We start from the raw sequence: 6,790 nt of genomic DNA on the forward strand, positions 1-6,790 counted from the left end.
GATTAAATTACTGTTTGTACATGCTGCAGTAATTTGTTCTATTCATTTTTTTTAAATTAACGTTTTCCTTTCTAAAGACCGTGCAAAGAAAGTTGAGATGTAGAAAAATATTAAGTTGAGCTTTGGCTATGTTCAGGACATTATATGGACATTATTGTTATTATTATTATAATCATTACTCACCTGCAGACTGCTTGAGATCCTGTTATAAAGGCCCTGTTAGCTATTTCCTAGAGACCAAGGGTGACAGAGCTTTTCTTGTCAGGGCTATAACACTTTAAAATATATAAGATATTTCACTGCCTTCTTTTAAATTGTCTCTCAAAACTTCCTTCTATCATATGGATTGTGCTAATGGTTTTGTTTGTTAATGGTGAGTTTCTATGTGATTGTTTCCCTGCTTTCTTTTCTTTGTTCTTGTTTGTTAAAGCACTTTGTAACAGTTGTTTTAAAAAGTGCTATAAAAAATTAAGTATATTATTAATCTTATTATTTAGCATATTTCATTCTAACTGGGCAATCCTTATACATTCATTTTGCAGTCTGTAGAAAGAACGCTTGTTAACCAATATTAATGCCATGAAAATAAAACTTGGGTGTGTTAGAAAGACTTGTCCTCCTCTCCTTGTCTGCTCATCCCTGTCAGGTTGCATTACAGGCAGCAGGCCGGCTGTTAAAAGGTGACGACGGCCCACAGAGAGCTTCAGGTTAAGTCTGTTGGCAGCTCGGGAGATTTAACTTGCAGCTGTAATCACTGTTGACATCAACCACTGCTTCTTCCGCCCCGCTGTGTTCCTGAGTATGTGAATAGGACAGTTCCCACCAATTACAGGACTGGTTTCTCCACTATTTGTTACAGCAACAGGTCAATAAATATTTCTCCTCTACAAATGGTATCATGTAGTGCCTCAAGTTTTCACTACTAAACTATTTTCCACTATGGACATTTACTGATTTGTAACCTTGAACTTTCTAACCTGGACTTAATAAAGGCCTGATTCACACCAAATTCAGTACCATGCAATGGATTCACTACCAGGAATGGTGCAATGAAGACTTTTCATTCAATTATGGCGAACTCTGACCTGCAAATTTACACCTTTGACTGATAACAAGCCCTCAGCACCTTTGAGGGGAATGAAGAGCAGGAGAATCAAAAATGGAGGAAGGCATCTTTACTTACTGTGTTGCATGATTCACTTTTTTTTAACACCTCCTTTATCAGAGTAAAACCTGCTCTATAAAAGAGCATCATAAGCACTCTCATGAGCTTTTTCCTCTTCTTTCAACATTGCAAGACCAGCTGCTAGTTTTGGCTGAGGTCAAAATTGTGTTCAAGGTTGGTTTCTCAAATCTTGCAATACCATTCATTCTTAAACTGAATCTTTCCAACAACAGAAAAAGTTGAAAAATAACTTACAAAAAAATCTTACAAATCCCTTCTCACATCATCCAGTGTGATCCATTTATTCTTTACGATACAAAATCCACCATTTTGTCTTCAGTTTTGCCGGTGGTTCAGCAGTGGAGTCCCTGATCTGAGCAATACACTGTGTAAGTCTGACACATCAGCACAGAGCTCCGACTGCCTGGGTCCATCCTGCTGTTCTCACTCCATCTGAATAAAACATGCTACTGAGTCAATTAAATGTAAAACCAAAGCCAAACAGAGGAAGAAAAACAAAACAACTCCTGGTTGAATCCTGAACTGTGTTAGTTTGCAGTATCCATCGGTTATGTATCACATTTATCCAGCCAGACTACTGACATGTTGCTCCAGTTTTGTAGATAGTTTGGGCAGCGTTAGAGCTTGGAGAGAGTGATGGGGGAAAGTACAAGTATGTTTGTGTGCCTGTGAGGTGTAGTCAGACTGAATGGGAAATTAATTTTAAAGGTTGCATAGTCACAGATAAATTGTCTCAAATGACAAGTCACTTACGTCCGCATCAGCTGGGGTTTAAGACTACAAGTTTTAAAGTTTTTTTTAACAACCTGGCGGCGCAGAGTTAAAAATAAGTGAGGTTATCAAATCTCTAAAGCCCACTCCTCATTCATTTCTACTGAGGCTAACAGCTCAAGGCTAGACTTGCAGCTATCAGCATAGCACACATGAATATCTGACCATGGTTGTATTGAGTAGAACTGGATATCATGTTCAAGGTTGGTGCCCATTAATGAAAATTACTCAGTGGTGCATGAAAGTCTACTGGGACTCCACCATGTTAGTACGTGCTTCTCAAACATGATCACTGGAGTCCTTCTCTGGCATGTCTGAGACTTTCAGAGTCTGATACAGCTATAACCCTAACCCTAACCCTAACCATCCTCTTTTATATTTTTCAAATGTTTTTTCCAACTAGATGAAATTCTGATGGTAAAACAAGCTATTTTGCAGAGGTTGTGATGCTCAGAAAAATATATTCACAGTTTTACAGCTGCTCTTTTTCCAATTATTGTGTGTAGTTAAAATGCTTTTTGGGCCAGTGTGCACATCATGTGATGGAGCCGTACTTTGTAATTACAGGATTTGTCTACTATATCAAATTTGCTTCAAAGTTCTGGAGGCTTGTTTCTGTCAGATCTGTCAGAAGCCAAGTTGCTTTTTGGGTAATGTAGGAGCCAGATTTTAACAAAAGATGAATGCAAAGAGACATCACTACTGCCCTACTATAACTGCTAAAGACATCACTGGTTCTGCTGCATCGATATTCAATTTTTTTCTCCATCTTGAGTCCAACACTGTCATATAACTGCACTGTTAAATCGATGGAGCGCTCTTTAAAGCAACTTGCTACCCTCTTAGTCAACACGACCACAGCTTCTGAGTCACCTACGATATGTACTACTGTCACAGCCTGGCTCTTGACTGTGCCAAAAAGGGGAGTCACATGAGTATTCAACAGTGAAAAAGTAAATTTAATCCAAATAAAGTAGTCAAAATGAATAGAAAACAGTTACTAAGTTAGTGTTAGTAAGGCCCATTTATGCTCAACGTTAAATACGGACACAGACGGAGCCTTCTGTCCGTGCTCTGCGTTCATTTCGTCCGTATTTCTGCACGTTTCCATAAAGCTTACGGATACGGACCAAACGGAGCTGTACCACCGGAAACCATGGGGGGGGGCAGTATTGCTGTCACTACTGGATATGTAGCTCTAGTGAGACACGAAGAAGAAATAATAATGGTGGAGCTTTTTGAGGAAAGGTTGTACGAGTTGGTTAGAAACTTTAAACATATCGTTTTTGTCTTTTATGCAAGAGGAACATTATCAATATCTCCTCCACAGTCGCCATGTTTGTTTTTGACTCGGTGCTGCCCCCTGGTGGATGTATTGGTTAACATCCATGCCAACGTAAAGGAGGCATGGAAGTATGTGAGAAGTGACGGTAACATCGTTTGAAAAGGACGGATACATTTTCGTACGTACGTTGAGCATAAATGGGCCCTTAGTCTGTAAAATCAGTCATGTAGGGAGTGGATGAGTGAGCCTGTGGTGTGAGGAATCTCTGCACACCTGAGTACTGGCATGTGCATAGGAGGAATGTGCAATCAAAACAATGAAAAAGCTCCTGCACACTGTCTCACGTTTCGGTCTCTCAGCAAATGTAAGTGAGCAAGACAGTGTGTGGGAGCTTTTTTCTTTTGGTAGTTGTATTGTGAAATAAAGTAAAACAACCAACAAAGCAACACAGGAGCATGTCAGAGAGAAAGGAGAGTGGACTGGCAGCTTCTCTTGGTTTATACATGGGGTGCACCGGGTCCAGGTGTGTCCCATCCTGCTGATCAGTGTGCCAGACCAGCTAATCAGGACCCTTCCCCTGCAGACAGAACACAGCAATAACAAAAGCAGCAAAGCAGAGGAGCCGACACACTACCGACTGTTAAGAGCAAAATAAAACAAAATACTTCTCACCCCCAACAAGGAATCAGCCAACATGAACAAGATGCAGAATTAATTAAAGTGAGACTAAAATGGCCGTCTCATTACCAGGTTATTAGAAGACTTGCATAAAGAATATAAAAGCAGTATTGGATAGTTGTTATCACTTATTAATCTTTAGCTCCGTGCTCTTAGCTGCTTAATAAGGAAGTTAATTTCCACTTGAAAAGAAAAGCAAAATGTATGAAAAGATATGCATGATAAAAAAATAATGATAATTATGATTGCTATCTCAGAATTTTGATTTAGTAAGTCAAACTCTTTAGTTACCATGGTTATATTTTATTATGTGCAACAATAATTTCACTTCCTCATTTACACCTTACCCATTTTTAGGTGGCTATCTGGCAAAAGAAGTCTTGAATCTTATTGTTAGTGGTAATATAAAGAGCATTTTTAGTGGTAAACACATAAACAGTCTAAGCAACTACAACGATCCTTTCATGATGTTCCCTTTAGTCTACTATCCCTACTATCTCAGAATTTTGATTTAGTAAGTCAAACTCTTGCAACAATAATTTCACTTCCTCATTAAAACTAAGAATTGTTTACTGTTTATTGAATTACACCTTCTCCATTTTAAGGTGGCTATCTGGCAAAAGAAGTCTTGAATCTTATTGTTAGTTGTAATGTAAAGAGCATTTTTAGTGGTAAACACATAAACAGTCTAATGAACTACAACGATCCTTTCACGAGGTTCTCTTTAGTCTCATTTTCAAAGTAACAGTGCAGTTCTCCTGTCTGGGTTTGAGTCTGACATTAATATCCTGCTCTCTCTCATACATCCCTCTGTCTGAATAAATCATGCTCTTTGTGGAGAAAAACACACAAATTAATCCACTTTAGAAACAAAGATGAAAACTTTATAATAGCGACCCCCCCACCTGCCTCCTCACCTCCACCCAGAGCCCCTTCACCCCTTCCCCAGCAGCTTGTTCTCCCCTGCTCTCCTCCCTCCATACAAGTGTTCGTCTTGGAAAGCCGGGTTTAATTATTCAGCGATGTCGTGGGAGGTGGAAGACACAGTTTGATGCTTGCTGTGCTTGTCTGAATTAAGAATCCACCGAGGTCACGAATACACAATGACCTGCTTATGAGTTTCAAGGCGAACAGGCCGCAGTCATCAGCGCTCATTAATAAATGTATTGATCTGACATGCTGCGTGGCGTTCAAGGACTCGTAGCTCTTCAGACAGTCATGCAAGGTCTCTGGTATGAGGAAGGGTGAGTGTGAGTGTGTGTATGTGTGTGTGTGTGTGTCTGTGTGTGTATAATAACCTTGCATGTGTGTGTGTGTGCCAACGAGCAAGTACTGTATAGTCCTACACACATATACTACAAATTCTATACATATATTTTTTCTTATGTTCTTCAAGCATGTAAAACACAAACAAATCTGATTCCACTTTGTAACTTCCTCCAAATCATTGTAGTGTCAAACATTTACTTTCTGTAGGTTTGACAGTGGCTATAATAAGCCTGAATTCATGCCAGTTATCCCCAAGAGTCCCAAAGGATAACTTGTTTATCGTGTGAGCACAACACTAAAAATATATAATCTGTCAGGACTTGAGGAGCTCTGTGATGACAGCTTTACTGCAAAAAAAAAATAAAACATACAAATCTCCAACCACTCCTGCATCCTAATCCACTTCTCAGCGGTGCATCTGTGATCGGTAAAAATCATCTTCCATTTGTCACGTTACAAAGTTTGCTTATATTTGCTGTTTGCCGAACTCACGATCTCCTCCTTTGGTGTTGATATCTAAAACCGAGTGTGAGCTCTGTTTCCTCCATTAGCTCAGAATTTGAGTTTTCTGCTGAAAAACGCTCCAGTTTATTCAAATTTCATCTCCTGCATACACAGCTTGAATGTGTTTATGCTGCTTTTTATTGATATTACACAATATCTTGCAATGATGCAGCCACCTGCTCCCATGCCAGATTTTTTGTTTTACATGGGCGGTGTAGACGCTCATAAACCACCCAATAAGATGTTGTTAAAAAGGCTTTGAAAAGACAACTTTGCCCAATGACGCCTACAAGCTGCTTTATATTCAAGACTGGCTTACGGTTTCTTAATAAAACAACAAGTGCTTGAAAACAAATATTAAAAATACATCAAGAAGGTTTTGAAGCTGCATTGTTTGCTGCGTATTAAAAGAAGTTCAGCTTTTCATCTAATGAAACAGTTTGTTTTGTATCACTTAGTTTCTGACTATCTGGAACTTTAAATGGATACATATATAAGTATAAGTATGGAAAACATAGCTTGATTTATGTTTTGAATAATATTTTATTTTTTCTTCTGGTTTACTATTATTATTTATCTGATTAATTGAGATATTAACATGAAATATTCTGATTTGAGTTATGAGTTGAGTTGATAATTGATGCCATTTCTCACCTCCGCCTCCTCTTTATGGACAGGTGACTGCAGCACCTGTGATATATTGGTGTTGGCTATTGGGGCTGGTGTGGCCATACAGTTTTAGACTGCTGCTAGTGTTGTTTTGGTTTTTTGTTTTGTTTGAACGTATGGAAAAAGACAAATGACCGGATTTGATCTGTCTGTCAATCCAAGCTGCGGTAAGAACCCTGAAACATATAAACTTGTGGAAATAAAATGTCTTGAACAAGAGGAGAGTAGTGTTGGATTTTATGGTGACTATGGAGCACGTCAGACATGGATGCATGTGAACCGAGAGAAACAAGCTCATCTTTTACAAGAAAAGATAGCGCGCCTGGCATGCATTACATCTTTTATACCGCTGTAACATATTACACAATGAAACTAAAGTTTTGCAAAGATAATTCATGGAGCGGGTTTCCACTTTGAGAGTGTCTAAA

The sequence above is a fragment of the Scomber japonicus genome, chromosome 3 (assembly GCF_027409825.1).
Source record: "Scomber japonicus isolate fScoJap1 chromosome 3, fScoJap1.pri, whole genome shotgun sequence".
NCBI lineage: Eukaryota > Metazoa > Chordata > Actinopteri > Scombriformes > Scombridae > Scomber > Scomber japonicus.